Source organism: Neopsephotus bourkii, unplaced genomic scaffold, assembly GCF_033783945.1.
Source record: "Neopsephotus bourkii isolate Nb327-2 ecotype Australia unplaced genomic scaffold, CSIRO-AGI_Nbou_v1 NB_107, whole genome shotgun sequence".
In the NCBI taxonomy this organism is placed as follows: Eukaryota; Metazoa; Chordata; class Aves; order Psittaciformes; family Psittacidae; genus Neopsephotus; species Neopsephotus bourkii.
Genome location: NW_026900624.1, coordinates 10,385,517 through 10,406,344, shown reverse-complemented (window position 1 = coordinate 10,406,344; position 20,828 = coordinate 10,385,517). Strand labels below are relative to the sequence as shown.

General features: G+C 39.0%; 1 long non-coding RNA gene across 1 annotated transcript in view; it reads right to left on the bottom strand.

Annotated features, from left to right (window-relative positions):
- Positions 1 to 532: 532 nt before the first annotated feature.
- Positions 533 to 20,828, bottom strand: part of LOC133215911 (uncharacterized) — a 77,292-nt gene continuing 56,996 nt past the window's right edge. The window contains exons 2-4 of the long non-coding RNA XR_009726514.1: positions 20,634 to 20,728; positions 4,422 to 4,471; positions 533 to 2,697 (exon numbers count right to left, since the gene is read on the bottom strand). This is a non-coding gene — a long non-coding RNA (uncharacterized LOC133215911). The remainder of the gene's footprint in view (positions 2,698 to 4,421; positions 4,472 to 20,633; positions 20,729 to 20,828) is intronic.

The following is a 20,828-nucleotide window of genomic DNA, read 5'->3' as shown; positions in this document are numbered from 1 at the left end:
GGCATGTACCTGAAATTATCCAAGGATATTTCTTTGGAGAAATCAGTTACTGGGGCAAGTGAAATATTGCAAAGTGTATGGATGGGCTGCATGCAGGTCTTAAGCAGGATAATCCAGGGATGATGTCTATTTGCAAAGCACTACAATGGTACATGAAGGGAACTGACTATTCAGTGACATTCTTTAACGCTCCAGGCAGGGGGAATGGGAATGTTTTGTGAGGAAAATTTGGTTAGGGCTAATAATTTTGAATTTGGGAATGCCGTGTTACACTTATGTGAAAAAACAACAGGTCTAGGTGTTCGAGTGGATCAATTGACATGTAAAATTTAAGCTTACATCAAACTGGACCTTTTTCTAACCTTAATGTATTTTTTGTTTGTGTTTGTGGTGGTTGGTTGGGTTTTTTTGTTGTTTGTTTTGTTTTGTTTTGTTTTTAGGGTCTGTTATTTCTGTTTCTAAAAAGGTCAGAAAACTAAAAGCTACTGTAGCATTGGACATTATTATGATGCATAGATATGCAGACAAAGCACCTAGCGGAAAGCTTGGAAGGAACATCACTCTTGTGATTCAGTCCAGTTTTGCATTCTCAGGATGATTACATGCTTTGGACAAGGTTAATGTAAACAGCCAGTCATTTGAGTTGTGATTCAAGCAGATACTGACCATTTTTTGTTTTTTTTTTCATCAGCAGATCTGTTCTTGAACTTTCCAACATCATTAAGTACAGCTGACATTTGTTTTTTGCATAGCACTTGACATAATGAGATATAATCCCCATCTGGGCACTTGTGAAGAGTAATTGCACATTTGCAAGATACTGCAAGATTTATAGTAGCATCTCCCAATATCTCACAATACAAATGTATCTAACGTACTGTGAGAGGTAAATTGGCACATTCACATGATATGGCAAAGTTTAGTAAGATATCTTACTTTATCTCTTATGAAAACTATGAAATTATTGCCTGTCACTTTTGTGTGTTTATTACTGATTATTCTGTGAGGCTGTATTTCAAATCTATTGCTTGTGAACATGAACAAATCCAGACTAAACAGGATACAGTCAGAGATGAAATATTGTGTTTGCTGAGATATCAGCACAGAGACCTCAGCAGTTTTTTAAATGGAAAAATAGAATTATGGGTGCCAAGGGCTGAGAAGTCAGAAGCAAATGTAGTAATATAACCTACATTTCAAGAGGAAAAATAGTTGTGCTGAAGATAATGATCCTTCAGAATTTGAAAATAATACATCTTTCTCCAAATACAAGAGTTTTTCTCTCCATTCTCATTTCTGTCTTTGCCAGAAGTTAAGGGTTCATGTAGGGTCCAGAAATCAAATATGTTCACAAATGTCTTCCACTCAGTCGCAGCTTCCGAAATCCTTTAGCAACCTGAGACTAAATAGTCTCCAGTGCGTACTCCCATCATCAACAGCCACTACCTTGCATCCACTAGGTTCAAAAGAACCCGTCAACTACTTCACACCTTCTAAAACTTCTTATTAGCAGAGAGAGAATTGCATTTACTGACACTGAAACCCTACGAGGTACATAGTGAGCCCAGAAAACTGAAGCAACAGCAGTACAGAATCTGGCTATACCACAAACAGCACTGGGGGATGCCAGTGGTCTGTAGATGGTAGCATAGTTAAAAAGTACATATATTGTTCTGATCTACAGGGACAAGACTATCTGTTTGGTTATCCACAATACTCCACAGCCAAAAAAATGCAGTTCACTCATGCAGAAGAGGATTATATGTTTTTATCCACAATTAGTCTGTAACTTTTTTTTTTTTCTGGTATTGCTATTTCATGGCAAAGTAATACTCCATATTCAGTAGTTGAGTGCCAGCCTCATATCCTTATTTACAGTTGCACTTGTCTTGTTTGCTTCAGAAAGCCTAGTGGAAGAAAGTTTAGTCACATTGCACACCTTGTTCCCTCCTATGTGTGGGCCACAGCTCTTCCTCCAGCTCCTCTTCCTGCCTGGCTGGGTGCGAACATCAGGATGCAGCTTGCACACTTAACCTGAAGCTGTAGGAGCATCTGCTGCCCTCTTCCTACAACTTCCACACAGAGATGCCATTGTACTTGAGAGGAAATTTTAAGTATTCACAGCTTGCTTATCAGGGAAAAGTAGTCATCTGGTAGAATGAGAAAACTCATGTGCTCTGTGGTATAACTGTAAATAACTGCACTTGAAATCAAAGCCCATATCTTGGGACAAGTATGCCAGCTTCCAGGAGAAGACGGATTTTTTTTCATGGCAGACTTATCACTGGTTTCCTAAATGAACCAAGATAAACAGAATGAACTCTTTCATGTGCTGCTGTGATTAAAGCAAGGTCCTCAAGTTGGCAGCCTATTACAGGGCGGTTCAAAGTGGAAATAGGAGCTGGCTTTTTTCTTTCTCTCAGAGAATCCTCCTGCTATTTGTGCACAGTCTATCTTGGTGACTGGCATACATTGGAACATACGCCGTCTGTGGGCTTGGAAATCTCATGGCAGTAATCAAGAGTGCACTGGTCCTTATGGCAGGCATCAAATGGGCTACTGCCAGGTCTTTGAACTACAAAAATAAATAGAGAATAGAACTGCATTGTATTGGCAAAGCCTGAGGCCCAGTCGCCTGTCTTGGAGCATGCTCTGGTGAGAGTGTTTAACTTGGATATGGTCCATCACATGTGGTAGCTGCAAGAGTGGAAGAACAGAACAGTGTTAGACGGTACATTTAATAGTGTGTTGGCTTAGTAGTCCTCAGGAAACTGTTACTCCCATTTTCTCTCCTAGGGCTCTGAGCCCTACCCTCTTGCTGAGCTTCTGTGTAAGTGGGTGTAGAGATCAAGTAGTACAGTTTTCTCCCTGGTCCTACAAGAAACATGTATGCACTGGTCTGATCTGTAACATGTGCCTTTGGCAAGGGTAGGAATTGTGTGTGTGCCTTTTCATTGGCAGTTTAGACAGCTCTGACTTACAGCATGCTGTAGGTGAACTGCTCTACCCTAGAGGACTTGGGAGGCAGAGGAGAGGAGCAGCATGTTCCATGGTTTTGGCTGAAGCATGTGTTCCTCTTTCTGTTGTGGGCAGTCTGTGGAGCAAACTACAACCTCCTCTTTCCTTGCTCAATTACATTTTTTCATCAAACTAGAGTGTCCTGTGAGCCCCTCAGTGTGTTACATACCTACCTACCTGACTGCTAAAACTGTGTGTGTGCAGTGTGTGATCCTGGAAAGTTGCACCACAGTTTTCATGTGCTGTGAATGTTTTCATGGCTGAATCAATTTGTTATGGATTATCAGACAGGGTTTCTGAAGAAAGAAAATCTGAGTATGAAATTTTCCAATTAAGTGATATTGCAGCTTTTGCGTATGACTTTTGTATTTGTTCAGTAAAAGTTTTGGGGGATTTTTGCTGCATAAGTTACTTGATGCAACACTGGTGAAAGGAGGGAGAAGAGAATTTAAAAGAGGATGAATTCCCTAGTACAATGTGTTTTGTGTCACTTTGGGAATGCAAAGCAGCCATGAACTCAGTTCCTGACTATTCCAAGTTATCAAAAATGACACAAATCACTGAAAAAAATTCTGCTTTACATTCTGGATGACTAGAAAGTAATTCAGAGTAGCTATGTTCAAATTTGAGGTATGTTTCCAGTGGGTTATTTTACATGATCAGATTATGTTCTGAAAGGATAAAATAAATTGGAGTGAAAATTTTGTGAGTTCTCAAGCAAACATTTTATCAAATTAAAATGATTTTATTTGGCTTTAAAGCAGTGACATTTCATTTATCATAAAAATTTGTTTGCTGAGAACTTGATGGCTCTGTTACTGCTCAGTATATTTACTGTGGGAAATATATTGTGTAGTACATGAATTTTTGCAGGATCACCAGTGGTTTACAAGCCAGTTGCTAGCTCTGGAATAAGGGCAGAGGCAGCACTGGTTGCTGCTGCTGCCAGGGTCTTCCTCCTGAGGAAGGACACACCAGCGTGCATGTCCTTTTAGAATGCTAATTAAAAAATGAAAAGGAGGATACTGTAGGCTTTGAAACACATTAGGCAGGAAAAGGATAGCTTACGATGATGCTTGCTAGGCATAGGGTCTGAGCACTCTGAAAAATAAATGATCTGTAGTTTGGTAAAGACATTTAATTAACTTAGCAAATGTGGGTTGTTATGCCATTCTACCTATTTGTATCAGAGGGCTTTAAGCAGAAGTTGTAACTCTGTCTTTACTCAGCTCCATGACATTAGAAAGAGATTGTTTTCATCTGACAACTGATGCTTTCTGTTCCATGTTTGCAGTAACAGTTCATTGGGCTAGGTTTTTGCCTTTAGCTTAAAGGCATGTTGATAATTTCCCATTAAAGTAGCATTTACCTAAATATTTATCTGAATGGAAGAGGTGACTTACCAGTGTTTATGGTTCAGATGCTTATTATTCTGCTGCACTTTGTTTCTCTGCTATGGTTTCTTCTGAGGTACAATGGCAAAAGAAATCCATAGAAAAAAATATATAAGAAAAGCTATATTTTTTGTGATTTCTCTCCTAAGTGGGACCAGAAAATACTAAAAACATCATGGGTATAAGGTGGTGGTGAAAAGACTGATTCCTAGAACAAACCACTGTAGATGTATGTGACCAAACAGAGTAACATGGGGATTTCATCTGCAATGCAATTTGAATCTTCAGTTATTCACCATTTATACTTACAGAAAAACTACATAAAGATTGTGGGCTGGCAGGCAGAATACTCATCTCTGAAATTCTATTAGTGACAGGGGATATTGTACTTTTTTCTTGTTTTCTTTTTACATAATACTAACAAATGCCATCTCCTTGTTGAGTACAAGGTGAATACTTGACATGAGCCTTCAGAATCATGAATGGTAGAGCTCTTTAAATCCTTCCTCAATGAGTTAGACTTATGTGGCTGTTATGATGCTTAGCTTCATTTCTGCTATTTTTCTGAGATATATAAATGGTGAAACTCAGGCTGTGTGTTATCAGGCTGGTGGCTTGCTGCTGAAATGCTCTGAGAATCTTCCTTCTTTTTTCTGAGATGGATCACAAGTACTGCCTTGCTTCAGAGCATCCTGGTGTAAAGGAACTTGGTTTTGGAAAGGCCTTGTAACAGAAAGACTTCAGGGCTGTCAACGTTACGAGTGTTTCAAGAAGCAGTTTTCAAAAAAGCATTTATTTTTTTTTCCTTCAAACTCCCTGAAATACTTTGATTTCTTATAAAATCTAGGAAAATATTTCCAAACTGAAAAATGTTTAACTCCTTCTAAAGTTTGTAAACTACAGATTCAATATCTATCTCCCTTGTTTTGATTTCCATGCTATGCTTTTTACAAAACTTGTTACCCTCAAAAAACTTTAAACAGTGGGGGTTTTAGTAGCTGTCATACCCAATGTATCTTGCATGTATCTACGTATTTAATGTAGGCTGTAGCTGTTTCAAGTGCATAAACAGTATATTAGTTTACCACCTGTATATTCATTTTTCCAGTCATTTTACTACGTCACCTAGTCCAGAGATTTCTTCTGTCCTCTAAATTTCCAAGTAACCACTTAGATTAATTAATTATACTCATCTTCACAGAAAGAATAATTCTAGAGTAATCACTGTGCCTAACTGGAAGAAAATCATTGCACTTGTAGATTTGCACACGAGAGTACGTCACTGTGTAGCATAGTTGGTAAAATCAAATAGGCTGAATAAGTTTAAAAATCTTTAATCCAGTTAATGAAGGAAAAGGTTCCATTGTTTCATTTTAAGCGGCAAGCTATTGTGCATAATCATAAAGTTATCTTATTTGCCTGATGTTTTATATTTAATTCCCATCAATGTAGCATATAGTAGTGAAGAAAAATGGCTGAACTGGAATGATAGCATCCACCCTTTTCTTACTCCTGGGCAAAGGCATTTTTACAGTAAATTTGAAGAGGAAATGTAATTAAACACTTCAAAACTTACGCGTATTTTCACAGAACCATAAACATGGATATAATATTTGCTACAGTACTAATCACAAATCTATCCCTTACATACTGTGCTTATATTTTCTTAGGAATATGTATAGTATATAATTAAATAGCACAGAATATATATCCCCAAACTCATAGGAGACTTGTCAGTTCAAACACCACTACAGAGCGAACATGCATGCTTTGTTGTTTCATGTTTTTCAATTTTATGCAATAAAAATTAATAACTGAGAATAAAATAAGCTACTAATAAATCTTCAAAGCATCTTCATCCTTCTGATTTTAATTATTTAATTGATAATTGTGCAGATCAAAGATTCCCCTGGTACTGATCTAGTTTCAACAATTAATGCTATAACCAGATACTCATTTGTGTATAGAAGAAATAAAACTTGTTTAAAAATAGATGCAAAAAAAGTATGAAAAATATATTAAAAAAATAGAATTTACATTACATTTTAATATTTTTCCTAAATCATGTTATTAACAATACAGTGAAAATATTTACAATTAAATATAATCTATTCTGCCAGCTGCCTGCTGATTTTTTTTATTCTTGGAGAGATTTATCATTTTCAAATGCACTGTGACAATTTGGGTGAGGAATTATGTCTCCTTACTTCAATTTGTGATTAGGAAATTTCTTTTACATAAGATACCTTTGTAAAACTTTAGAGTATTAAACCTCAGCTACCTCAAAAGAAGGAGATACAGGTAGTGAGGTTGAAAGGATTGTTTGTTACTGTTAGGAAGATCAAAGAAATAAACATTTTGCAATCTAGTTAGGCTTCAGGGATTTGGTAATGTTGAGACTGAAAGGGTTGTGTCATGTGCAGATCTTTTTAAAAGCACATACAAGCCATAAACAATGTTGCAGTTTGAGCATTTAAATTAACGTGCTGTAGCATGTAACACAGACATATTCACATATGCCTATTATATATGATATTCCCATATCATATTCACATTTGGACACATCAGCTTCCTTTGCAAAGGCATAATTTCTACTGTTCACAGGCTGAAAGCATCTTTGTATCCAGTGAAGACTGTGGACAATGTGTTGGATGAGGCCATGCTTCCTCTCTGCCCTCCCAGGTGTGAGTTAAGCTGCATTTCCCTGTTGCACCATATCAGGCCACCTAGACCAGCAGCAAAAGCCAAAATTGGGGTAGTGCTGAGGACCTTGCTGTAGAGGATCAGCATGTTGCTTTTGCATCAAACAGGGTAAAATTTGCCCTGTTTGGATAGGAGGCCAAAGATGATGATCTATGTTTTATCTCTTTTCAGTCAAGCTATTCATCTTCTCCCACCACAAAGCCTGTAATGGTTCAAACTGGACTGATATTTTCTCTGTCTTTTTCTGTTTCAGAGCTGGTAAGAAAACATTACAACAAATTCACAGGGAATGCCAAAAGATACCATTTTGGAAATACTATTTCAGTCTGTTCAGGGTGGTACCTGTTTTATTTCTCTGCTGTGGTTTACCATCTGTTGTGTTCTCTTTGTCTTGTCTCATCTGCAGCCCATTATGCAACAAAATCCTCAGGACAGAGGGAGGATAGGAAGGCAGATCCTTCCTTACAAGTAGGGGAGCATGCAGAGGTGGGATAAGTTTGTGAAACAGAGACGGAAAAAAGCCCCTGCTGAAGAAAGTTGCAGTGTTGGGCATGGAGGGATCCCACAGTCAGAGGTGAAGGGATGAAAGCCACTTCTCTTAGGATGCTGAGCATTCTGGGAAATCTAAAAGTTGCTGAACTCAAGACAGTACTGGACGAAAGGCCCTGCTCTATAAAATGTTTAATACAGCCAGGTAAGTTTTGTCTTATGTATGTCTTTTTTGCCTCACTCAGTTTTCACTGTTGTTTAAAAAATTCCATAGTTCTAGACTTCCCTCTCCCCCATTTATAGAATCTAGCCATTGGGATTCATGGCTGTCACTATTTTTGGGGTGCTCTGAGATTGGTATGGGGGTTTGGAAGATCCTGTGAAAAAAATACCTGTTGATAGCATATTGTCTTGCAGCCATAAAAATGAGCAGTGTTGGTTGGAAACTGGGAGTAGAAACTGTGTAACACCATGTGTATATAAATCCCTGAAGCTCAGTTTACTTAGGATTGTTAATGGTGTATCTAAAGGGAGGAGAAAAAATGTAAGAGATAGGAAGGATAATGATGTGAATTGCTAGAGCACAAAGCAGACTTGGAACATGAAAGAGCGAAACACCATGCCAAGATAATTAGATGATATAAGCATAAGGCAGGGAAGTTAGCCAGCACTTATCTTCATTTATAAATAATGCTTCTGAACACTTCTTTCCATCCCCATTTAAAGATTAATATTCTGCTGTAAACCAGACCTGCTCTAAACATCAGAGTCTCACTTACCCTGGATTAACCTAGTGGTTCTCTGCAGGATATGACGAGGTCGGAGCAATGCAGTTTATCTCCCTGTTTTGAGTACAACAGGTGTTGGTACTCCGGGGTTGCCCCTTTTGATAAAGGTTGTACAGAGAACAACAGGGAGACATGAATCCCTGTTAGTCACCTCTCATGAAGGAGATTAATCTTACTGAAGTCAACTCAAATCTGTTTTTATTCAACTGTAGTAGATTAGACCCTCCAAACATGAAATAGGGATTTGAATAAATATCCTTCTCGACTCTGATATTTTCAAAATTGACATGGGCTCTAGATGCCTTATAGCCAGTTAATGGTAATAGGAAGGGGTCATCTGTAGGGTCCTTATGATGCTTTGAAATGTCTGCTGCAGTATTTAATGTGTCAGAAATTGCTTGTATTTGATGCAACCCTTCAGCATAGTTCAGTGCTTTACTTTCTAAAGTAGTTATATTCTTCCTAAGCAATGATTGCCAGAGACACGATTCCATTCAGATTCCCACATTGTGTTGAGATAGGTGCTTGCCTGGGACTTGGCCAGCTAATCTATGGACAAATTGTCCAGAGCACCAGAATACAGAGGTTTGAGAAGTTATTATGTCTTCAGACTTACAAATGTAGCTCCCTCTTGAAAGCTTTTGTGATATGTCTGCTAACAGATAACATATTCTCAGTATGGAAGCCAGGCTTCCCAGGGCTTCTGATGGATTGGTGTGCCAGTGGATAAAAGCATCAAAATACTCTGGTCACCCTTGCTGGTGATCTGTTAGTGGTTCATGGGAAGCCAACTGGTGGTCTATAGTGCTATTTTTCCTTCTTATTACCAGTTACTAAGTCATATAAAGGACATATTAAAGAAATAACATTAAATAATGCTAATATCCCAGGCAGATGATTATTTACATCTGCCACAGAAACACCAAAGGCAAATGTGAGGGGAAGGTGTCATCTGTAGTAGCTGATAAAGGAAGTTAGAGTCACTTCAGCAGTATTTTTAAATTGCTAAAGAAGTTATCCCAAGAATTAGTTCTGCTAGCTAGACAAGAATTATCAACTTTTAAATTAAGAGGAAGAAATGAGAAAGAGATAGAATCTTAATATTAAGCTACTTTTGAAATAAATGTGTTTTTTTGACTTTTGAAATCCAATCTAAAGTCTGCCCTCTAGGCTGTTTCATTCCACCTGGCTTTAGCCAGAGGATTCACCTGGGTTGTACTAGCTTTCCACTTTTTAAGAAGTGGAAAGTTTCAGGAGTCTCTAAAAGACCTTGAAATACAAGTTGCTTGAATCACCACAAGAAGGTGCTTGAAGTCACTTGTCTTCACTGGAAATGCCTAAACTGAGATGGGGGGGAGTGAGGAATAAAGTCTCTGCAAACCTTGCTTGATATTATGCAGAAATACAGCCATGAGTCCTCAAATGATTTCTTGTCATGGGATTACCAAAATCTGTTACACTGTACATGCAAAAAGAGTTGAAGCAATCACCAAAAAGTGTAGGACAAAATATTAGCCCCTTAGAACAGTCCTCTTCAACATTATTTTCCTTTTTTTTTCATTCAACAATTGAGGATTATCCTGAGAAATCTGACTTAGTTTTAAAGTAACATTGATCTTCAAAACCGCAATGGATTCTGCTCATAAACAGAAGGTTAAGCTGAGAATCAGAGCAGCATTTCATTGAGAAAGGCCAAATGTGAAGAATTTGAGATTTAGAATAGCTGTGGTAAAACCTTGTTATGTACATAAATATTTGGCTTGATTTCACGAGTGAAAAGAACCCAGTAGTGTTGCATGGTTGAAAAATAAGAACATTTATTTAGGATGTGACTTCTTAAGGAGATACTACTAAAAATCTTAGTCGCAGATATTATTCTTTATTCTGGAAAGAACAAGTTGGGAGCTGTTGCTTTTTTACTTTGACCTTTAGATGTTACCCTAATTGTCATCAATTCACATGCTATTTAAAGAGAAGAGTAATTTATAATGGTAAAGTAGTAGGATTTATTTTGTATCTCTTTTTAAAGGAAACATACAACTTGAATTGTGTACTTCAGGCTTTTTTTTTTTTTTTCTTCTTATTTTTCTTCCCTGCCAAAGTTCTTTTTGATTGCTTGGATGCCATATGGGATTATGGCCCTTTTATCTTTTATATGACTATCACCTGCAGGCAGTTGTATCTGAGCTCCTGATCCCTGACCACAGCTTCTCCTAAACCTCTGTGAAACATCAAATAGATTTAACAAAAGGCCAAAGAAATGAACGATTTTTTGTTGCTATTACAAGATCTTAGTTGACTGTCCAGGTTAGCACTTCAGTCATAAATGAAAAATGTATTTATTGAATTTTGTCTAGTCTCTTGGGCTAGTGCTCCTTATAGAGTAATAAATGTCCTCTGGATCAGACCACCATGGTGGGCTTTCAGTTGGAGATCATTGATCCCAGCAACTCTCTCAGGTTCGAAAATCCCAGTTTAGCTGTAGTCATTTTCTTTGTTATATCCAGCAGCACATACTGTACCCTTGCGCTTTTCAAGCTGAACTCGACGTGAACTCAGGGGTGATATCCTGCTTCTTCATGGTGGAATTCTATTTGAAATCGTGAAATTCTAGTAAATGTGGATTATTAACCATGTTGGGACTATCAAAGCTAATGTTCAGTTTTCTAAATTTCCTGCATTCTTCAGTCATTAATGAAAGAGGATGCAAGTGCTATCAAGATTACAATTTGTTATAACACTATAACATTGAGCATTTTTGATTGACCACCTGACAACTTTGTGCTACTGAGCAAGTTCAGGGTGAAGTGTTATCTTAACAATGGTTGTTTTAGTAACAATGTAGATGTAACCACAGCAGTGTTTAATTCTCTCGTGCCAGGCGTATCTATTTCTGAGCCCAGAATTCTTGCTCTGTAGCTCTGCAATGGCTTGGTGTGATCAGAGATGTGTCTTACCTCCTTCAGGCTATTCTCTGGCATCCCTGTTCTGTCTCAGTGGTCAAAGGATGGGAATCTGTTTAATTGCAACTCTGTTTGACTCCTGGACATGGGCATGGATATGAGCCCATTTTTTACCCAAAATACCCCCATGAGAGATATTTTGAAACATCATAACTAACATAAGTTAACATAAGTTAACATAATAACTAATGTAAGTAACTCCTGGATAGGAGATGCTGAGGAAACTTTTAAGGAAAAAAGAGTCTTACAAAAGCTGGAAGCAAGGACAGGGGGCCTGGGAAGAATACAGGGATGTTGTCCGGGAAGCTAGGGACCAGGTTAGGAAAGCTAAGGCCCAGTTAGAATTAAAATTGGCTAAGGATGTGAAAGGTAACAGGAAGGGATTCTATAGGTACATTGCAAATAAAAGACAGACTAGGAACAACGTGGGCCCTGGCCAGAAGCTAACAGGAGAACTGGCTACCCTGGATTTGGAGAAGGCTGAGGTTCTTAATGACTTCTTTGCTTCAGTCTTCACTGACAAAGGCTCTGACCACACCACCCAAGTCTTGGAAGGCAGATGCAGAGACTGTGAGAATGACGACCTTAGACCCACTGTACGAGAGGGTCTGGTTCGAGACTATCTTAAGAACCTGAATGTGCATAAGTCCATGGGACCTGATGAAATCCATCCGTGGGTCCTGAAGGAGCTGGCAAAAGAAGCTGCTAAGCCACTGTCCATCCTATTTGAAAAATCATGGCAGTCAGGTGAAGTTCTCAACGACTGGAAAAAGGGAAATATAACCCCTATTTTCAAGAAGGGGAAAATGGATGACCCAGGGAATTACAGACCAGTCAGTCTCACCTCTGTGCCTGGAAAAATCTTGGAGCAGATTCTCCTGGAAGGCATGCTAAGGCACATGAAAAACAACAAGGTGCTTGGTGACAGCCAGCATGGCTTCACTAAGGGGAAATCCTGCCTGACCAATTTGGTGGCCTTCTATGATGGGGCTATGGAACTGATGGACAGGAGCAGAGCAGTTGATGTCATCTACCTGGACTTGTGCAAAGCGTTTGACACTGCCCCGCACAGCATCCTTGTCTCTAAATTGGAAAGACATCAATTTGATAGGTGAACCACTCAGTGGATAAAGAGCTGGATGGATGGCCGCATACAAAGAGTTGTGGTCAATGGCTCAATGTCCGGCTGGAGACCAGTAACAAGTGGTGTCCCTCAGGGATCGGTGTTGGGACCGGACCAGTCTTGTTCAACATCTTCGTTGGTGACATGGACAGTAGGATAGAGTGTGCCCTCAGGAAGTTTGCCGATGACGCCAAGCTGTGTGGTTCAGTTGATACACTGGAGAGAAGGAATGTCATCCAGAGGGACCTAGACACACTTGTGAGGTGGGCTGATGCCAACCTGATGAAGTTTAACCATGCCAAGTGCAAGGTCCTACACCTGGGTCACAGCAACCCCAGGCTCAGCTACAGGTTGGGCAGAGAAGAGATTCAGAGCAGCCCTGCGGAGAAGGACTTGGGGGTGCTAGTCGATGAGAAAATGAACATGAGGCGGCTTCAGTGTGCTTGCAGCCCAGAAAGCCAACCGTATCCTGCAGGTCAAAGGAGGTGATCCTGCCCCTCTACTCTGCTCTTGTGAGACCTCACCTGGAGTATTGTGTGCAGTTCTGGTGTCCTCACCATAAGAGGACATAGAACTGTTGGAACAAGTCCAGAGGAGGGTCACGAGGATGATCAGGGACTGGAGCACCTCCCATATGAAGATAGACTGAGAAAGTTGGGGCTGTTGAGCCTGGAGAAGAGAAGGCTGCGTGGAGACCTCATAGCAGCCTTCCAGTATCTGAAGGGGGCCTCTAGGAATGCTGAGGATGGACTATTTGTTAGGGACTGTAGTGACAGGACAAGGTGCAATGGGTTCAAACTTAAACAGGGGAACTTTAGATTGGATATAAGGACGAAGTTTTTTACTGTAAGGGTGGTGAGGCACTGGAATGGGTTGTCCAGGGAGGTTGTGCATGCTTCACCCCTTGCGATGTTCAAGGCCAGGTTGGACAAAGCCTTGGGTGACGGTTTATTGTGAGATGTCCCTGCCCATGGCAGGGGGGTTGAAACTAGATGATCTTAAGGTCTTTTCGAACTCTAACTATTCTATGATTCTATAAATACAGGCAATTTGAGATTGCTCTTGAAAGTATTAGCTAAACTTGCCCATCCTTCTCATGAGTTACACCTTTTTGAGCTGCTTATCTATTCCTTCTGTAAGGTGTGGCATGCTGTTTTAAAGTGCACAGTCATGCAGTTTGCTTTGCCTCAAAATATTTTTCTTAAAATGCATCATAAATAGCAGCAGTTCACAATCTGCATGTCCAGCAGCTCAGACACATCTGTGGTGGAATCAGGACACAGCTGGTGTTAGATGTGTCCCCACTTCAGTGCCTGGTCCCACTGCGGCTGACTTGCCTTCTCATCGCCCAAATCTCTTTTGAGAATCATCAATTTTAGAAGTCTGGATGTCCCAGAGATGGTTGCATTGAAGGGAATATTTGATGTTAACAAAAAATATGCTTTTAAAATATTTTCCCATTGTATTTAATATTGGAGCATTCAGTGATAGAGTAAAATTGAAAATAGAAGCATTATTCTTACCCTAATCCTTCCATATATTACAAGGATTTTGTTCCTTTTTCCACTTGTTCTTGGACTGTATTTATAAAACTATCTTAGCAAGGTACCACAATAAAACACACTCCAGCTGACAATTATATCTTTCTCAGTTGTATTTGAGATTTTCTCTGATACACAGAACCTTAACAAGACTGTAACTGGATAATATTGGTGACATTTCATTTTTCATTTACTAAAAGAAATAGAAGAGAAAGGGGGCCAAATAATGATTTTATCTTGTGTATGGAAAAAATATTTATCTTTGAATGAGAGGCTGTCTTGTGTGACTTTCTGCTTTGTATGATCAGAAGATTGAAGCATTTCTTTTCTTTTCCTTTACAAAGCATTCTTGTTTTCTTGTTTAGATCATTCTCAGTTGATTTGACATTAATCTTGGCTGGGTTTATTCAGTTTTAATGCTATGTATCAAAGTAAGTGTCCTGGCTTGCTTGTTTTAAACCCGAGCATGTCCTTAGCAAGCTAGGTATTTCAAAAAACCAAAACACTTTCACACTGAGCAGTTCTGTTCAGTTAATGACAAGTCTTTCTTTGCTTCTTCTTCTGAACCTTCACCAGAAACTAAATATAAATAAGGCTCTTAACTGAAGTTTATAAAGTGGTGGTGACTGAAGGTAAGAGAAGTGCCTTTCTGAGTCCATCCTCTGTGTTTGTGTGCCTGGAGATCTGAATGCAGTGTGGAGTACTTGCTGGAACGAAGAAACTTCACAAAACTTGTGTTACTGTTCCTCAAAATGACTGAAAAAAATCCCAGATTTTTTTCTCACTGATTTAATGGGATATTACATTTCTCTGATATACGTAATATTGTACTTTTTCCTCTGGAGAAATACAAACCCAGTCATTTCCTCTGATACTTTCTTTTTCAAAGCATGCATACTACAATGGATGAAAACCTGCTCTCTGTTGCTATTATCATAACTTTCTGGTTTGATTCACTTTTTAGTAATTTGATTCTAATTATTATGGGGAAAAAACATCGTTTCCAACATAAAATTTCTAAAATTTGATTTTGTGAAATGGCTGAAGAATTTATTTTAATGCCAGCAATAAACAGTCTTCATGTACTTTAGCCTACAGTAATTCTTCCTAAAATGAATGTAAATGTACAACAAACCAGACTATACTGTGATTGTCTATAGTCATTAAAGAAAGTAAGATCAAAACTGAACCTTTTTTTAACAGCCCCACTGAATTATAGCTAGTGGTTGAGAGTATTCCCGGCACAGAGACAAGACAGCGTTACTGTGTCTGTGTAAGCAATACTGTACATCTATCTGTCTGGATATATGATCATGAGCTGAAGATTGTTTATTGTCAAAGGCTGAGTGGCTAATAAATGCTGGCAATGGCTTGGATTCACTGGAATGCTGCACAGCTGCAGCATTAGTCAGACTTTCCCTTTTCTGAATTCTGTAATCCCTTCAATATTGCATTAAATATGTTTTCAATATTTATCTGGATAAAAATATGCTGAATATTGCAACTGTTTCATTCTGATGTTTGTCACGTAGGAAATCTGTATAAGGCAGAAGGTAACGATGTTTGCATCACTAAAACCTAATGCAGCTGCTTCTTGCTTTGCTTGCTCGTTCAGAGGCTTGTGCTTGGGCTATTTACAGCACTTGGTAAGCCTTTGTGATTGCTTGGAGGTGGAGGCATGTCAGAATTTCTGCAGCCCCATTTCAGGCCTTAGTGCTTGGCTGAACTCACTGAACTGACCCGTCACAAGAAACAGGGTTCCTATAGGTTTCAGTGTCAGTAGAATTTAGCGGATGGATTTTGGATTTGTTATACTTCATACTCCAAATCCTTGACAAGCCAGGAGTCAGAATGGTTTATTAATATGTCACTATTTTTTTATTAGTTTTCCTAAATGATTAGCTGGTCTATTGTTAGCTGATCCATTGTCTCTCAGCTTTTTCTTTTTTTCAAACAATTTTTATCTATGAACCAGATTATTTGGATAACAGTGATTGCAATTAATGATGTGGGAGAAGGGAAATATGCTCTCCTTATGTTGCAGGTTCAGAATTAAGACAGGGAATCCAAACACATGCAGTTCAAGTTAACCACATGGTCTAATGCAGTCCTGGCGATGCTAAGGATCACTGTGTCCATGTGTTTCCACCAGCAATTACTTTCCCAGCTGCTGTTGAAAAAAACAGAAAGCACACCAAATGGAATCTTCTGTAGGTACCAAAGATAACCCACTGCTGCTTGGGAGGATTGCTTTCGGCTTTATGATCTTAAAGGTCTTTTCCAACCTAGTTGATTCTGATTCTATGATTAGCTTGACCTAGAAACAACTGGGCTGCGTATGCATTAGGAATAGAAAAGGTCATTAAAAAATCATATTCAAATTCAAAGTATCTTTTGTACTTTTTTCCCCAGCTGTATTACTAATAGCTTGATCAGACTTAAGCAAAAAGCCTATTGAATCCATTAGCTGTAGGCCACTGATTCAAGCAGATTAACAGTAGCAGAAAGTGAAGGATGAATTACTGGTGTCTGTCTAACTACTTCTAGTGTTCGCCTTGCAGTTAAAGCTAATTTCAGTCACTTATTGGCAGTCACAGTGGCACCAGCAAGTGAGTGGGTCATGGAGACTAAACCATGCATTCATCCTGAATGGTCCCTTAAGGAAAAGGTGGGAGAGTGTTGGGGAAGCTTGAATGAAAGTTGCTCCCATTCCATGAAAATGTAGAAAGCCTTAGGAACCAGAACTGTTGAAAACTTCTGGTGCGTAAAAAACCCTTCGTTTGAATGAACTGCTGCAAGCACACATTGAAAATGAGAAGCCTAGCATTAAGTTTAAACTTCTACATAATAATCTGGATCATAAACTTACACTGCTTTGTCACATTATCTCTTTAAGATAAAGACTTTTCATGTAGTCTCTTGACACTGGCATAGCATTTTAAGTGATTCAAATAAACAGAAAAATAGAATACTAGTTTCTTCGTTCAAGAAAAAACTCACAAAAAGTGAGAAGGACAGACCTTGCTTGCTCTCTGTGTTTGGATATTGGCTTTCCAGTACTTTTCAAGTACACAAAGCAGTCTCTCATCCCATGCCACTTTACAAAACATTGATAGCTAGTGCATATTGCCGTTTCCGCTTGTGATGCAATGTGTCATATTTGGTCTTTATACCCAGAACAATGATTTATCTTGTAGTAATAGCTTAAAAAGTAATTAGCCCCATCTCATTACAGACACTGCGTGTTTTTTTTCAGAGAAGAGTGACAGCCATAGAAGACCTGCTCTTGACAGTAAACTGAGTTGAAAGTCACAACACAGTCAAACACTTTTCTTGTCTGGCAGAAAACGTTGCCTATCAGGTTTTCTGTGTTATGTGGTTTCTTTGTTTTCTTTTTCAATATTGGTGTCAAGAAACGCAAAGTCCACAGAATGGAGAATACTAAATATCTGCCAAGTGAGCACAGCTATGCATGTTGGTAACTTCACCACACCACAGGATGCGTCTGATGAACTGGAAAGCTGAGAGATCATAATTATAAGAGTAAGGTACATTGAAACGTTGAGTAATATGTGTATTCCTCCCTTCTCCCCCTGGCAGGTCATCAATGCTGTTGTCACAGTTGCAGCTTAGTGACCAGCTTTTACATCACTGTCCCCTCTGGTAACGTCACAAACCCCAATCCACATGGACTGTTTTGCTGCCATGTCACATTTATTTAATTGGTTTTCCACTGTCACACCACAGCTGCTTTTGATATTGCCCAATCAACATTTTTCTCACTCAGCAAACATGTTTTGCATTATGTTTTCCCCAGATGAACAGGCATTCCTTTTTCTATCAGATGAAACTTCCAGCCCTTAGTTTCAAGTGCTGTAGGATCCTTTCTCTTAGTCCTTCTTGGTTTCTGGCTGCATACTATTTTTCCAGTCAAATATTGCTTCTGGCCTTTATTCAGAAGCTACCACTTGCAAATCAGTGAGAGATATTTGAAATGAAGTTTAGGTTGTTACTAAATATTGTAGCTCCCCTTACAGTATCTCTTCCCTTCCCTATACACAAATGTATGTGTTAATATTATAGAATTGTAGAATTGTAGAACAGAATATAAATACTTATCATTTGTTTATGGTCAAGGAAGCCCTGACCTCCACTGAGATTTACAGTCCTTGCCTCAAACAGCTTCTTTTATTTGCATAATTTGCTGGTTTTCTGTCTGTGCTGGTATTGTATGGCTGTGTTGCCACATACCAACTGCATGTGAGTTTGACAATAAGCAGCAGACAAGTGGGTGGCTCACTTGCCCCATACCAGTGCTCAGATTGCCCACAGCGGCACTTGCAGAAGTATGGCCCCATGCTTGTGCTGCTCCTGGGATGGTCTATGGACCTGGGACAGTGCAAGTTGTAGCTTCTACAACCCCAGTGTGGGGCTGTGTGGGTACCCTTTGGAGACTATGGAATGTAGAATCATAGAATAGTTTTGGCTAATAGGGACCTTAAAGCTCATCTAGTTCCAACACCCTGCTCTGGGCAGGGACACCTTCCACTACACCAGGGTGCTCAAATCCCCCTTCAAGCTGGCCTTGAGCACTTAAACAGCTCCCTGTGGAGTGTGACCCATTCTACTGTGAGATGTACTGTGAGACCGGCTCTGCAACTGATGGGATGGCTGCCTCCCTGTGCTCCATTGCATGTTTGAGCAGATCATATTGCATGGATTTGACCTTAGCTGAAAGGCCCACCAAAATTATTTAGTTATGGAAAAATGTTGCACAAGAATAACATGGAGGAATTGTACAACACACAAATGCTATTATACAGAGATAGGTATCTGCAATTTTTTTGTTCAGTTTGGGGCCACTTTCACAGATACACAAAGCAGCTGGTCTGCACCTGGTTTGTATCAAAAAAGACCTTTGCTCATGAATAAATACACGACTAAAAATAACATTGCAGGTCTAATCTACTTACAGTCATAAAAACTTCAACTTCACTATAGGTGCCCTGGAATAAGGGATGAAGTAATTTTGTCAAGTTTTAATGCAGAATAATTTTTTATTTGCATTATTAAAAGTGGAGTTTAAGGCCAAGAATGTGTATAGCCAAACATTGTTTGGGGGGTTGAAAACACAATTTCATGTTTATTTTTCTGTCTGGAAGGTGGTTGATAATCCCAACAGTCAGCATATAGTCTGGCTGTTGGACTTCCAACGATAGCTGTTCTTATTGTCAATCTGGATCTTCAGTAACTAGATTTAAGTTGAAATTTAGAAAACACAGAAGATATCTAATAGTAAAAAAAGGTTCCATGAAAAGAAAACCATGAGGGTTAGATACCTCCTCTTATATTTTTGTAGAGTCTTATTTTTTTTATTGGATGTGTACTGTTCTTTCTGAAAGACAGAAGCAACAAGTCTGCCTTTTCACTGTAATTGATTATTTAGTTATTCAACTAGTTATTTTCTGTGAGCATGGTCAGAAATGACATGTCTTTCTACTGCAGTCCACCTGTTTTATGTAAAACACAGATTGCAGTTGTGCTCTTTTTTTCTACCACTGTTACACAGTCCCCAAAACCGTCTCTTCCATCCTGGGTATGAGAAAGAAATCGTGGCTACTTGCCACTGGGCTTAAGCAGAGTCCTTTCATAGGAAAACTACATTTACTTAGGAGAATAACATCATGTGGCAGGGCTATGGCAACAATAACACCTCTACTGCCAGAAAACACTTAGCCTGGGTGGCTCAAATGGCCCAAAATATTTAAGAGCATTTTTCTTATACTGTAAATTCCCTATGGTACATTATTTTCTACTGAAAGCTAATAACTACCCTGTCTGTAAAGCAACTGGTCTTAAGTTTATTAGCTTGCAAGACAGAGAAATAACAGACACATATCACTGACATTTAACAAAGATATCTTTCACGGGTTTCTGTATTTTTTCACATGCACCACACGTTTCTCTTTAGTTAGAAAAACACATTTTGAACCACATTCTGAGTAACTTCTTACGAAGCAAAGCACATTTCCTAAAAAGTCCTTAGTGCTTCACCAAATACTGAATCCCTTTTCAGAAAGTTCTGGAGGTTTTTGAGAGAAAAATAACATGTCAGCTTCTCTAATGAAAGCTGTTTCACCCTTGCCGCAGCAGCCGTAGTATTTTCCTTGGCATAATGGGAGAACATCATCCTGTTCCTGCACTGAAGTGGAAACGATTGCACAAATGATTTTCATGTGAAAGTGGCTTCTTCAGGCAGTATAAATCCCCATTCACACTTCTTTAAAAGTATATTATTAGCCTGTTTCTTTGAGTAGAGGAGTGGGTCACAAGAAGATGATGCATGTGATCACTCTAGAGCAAAGGTGTAGTAGCAATATGTTCTGCTGGTTAATTAGAACTTTCCACTATCTGGATACATCTTGTGGGTGAGTGATGCACATAGAAGGTGGTCCAGTCAAACATGAATATTTTTGTCCTGGAAGGAGTCCACTTTCAGACAATATTTTTAGCCACAGAATAGTGAGACTATAAGAAGCTAAAAGCTGCCCTTGACTCCTGTATTTTTAACAGGCAAATATGTACAAATTAACTAGTGCTCAGTGACACAGTACACGCTATTGCTGGTTTGTTCTTCCAGTGACCGCATCCTCTTGAATTAGCACCAAGTCCCATGTGAACTGGCCAAGGTCACAGTAAGCCGCAGGTCCTGTAGAAAAAAATGGAGAAAAACGGGTGGCACGCTTGGTAAATTATTTCTATTTTAAACTGGCCTCTACAATTTTTGGAATCTGAATTTTGCTGTGAAA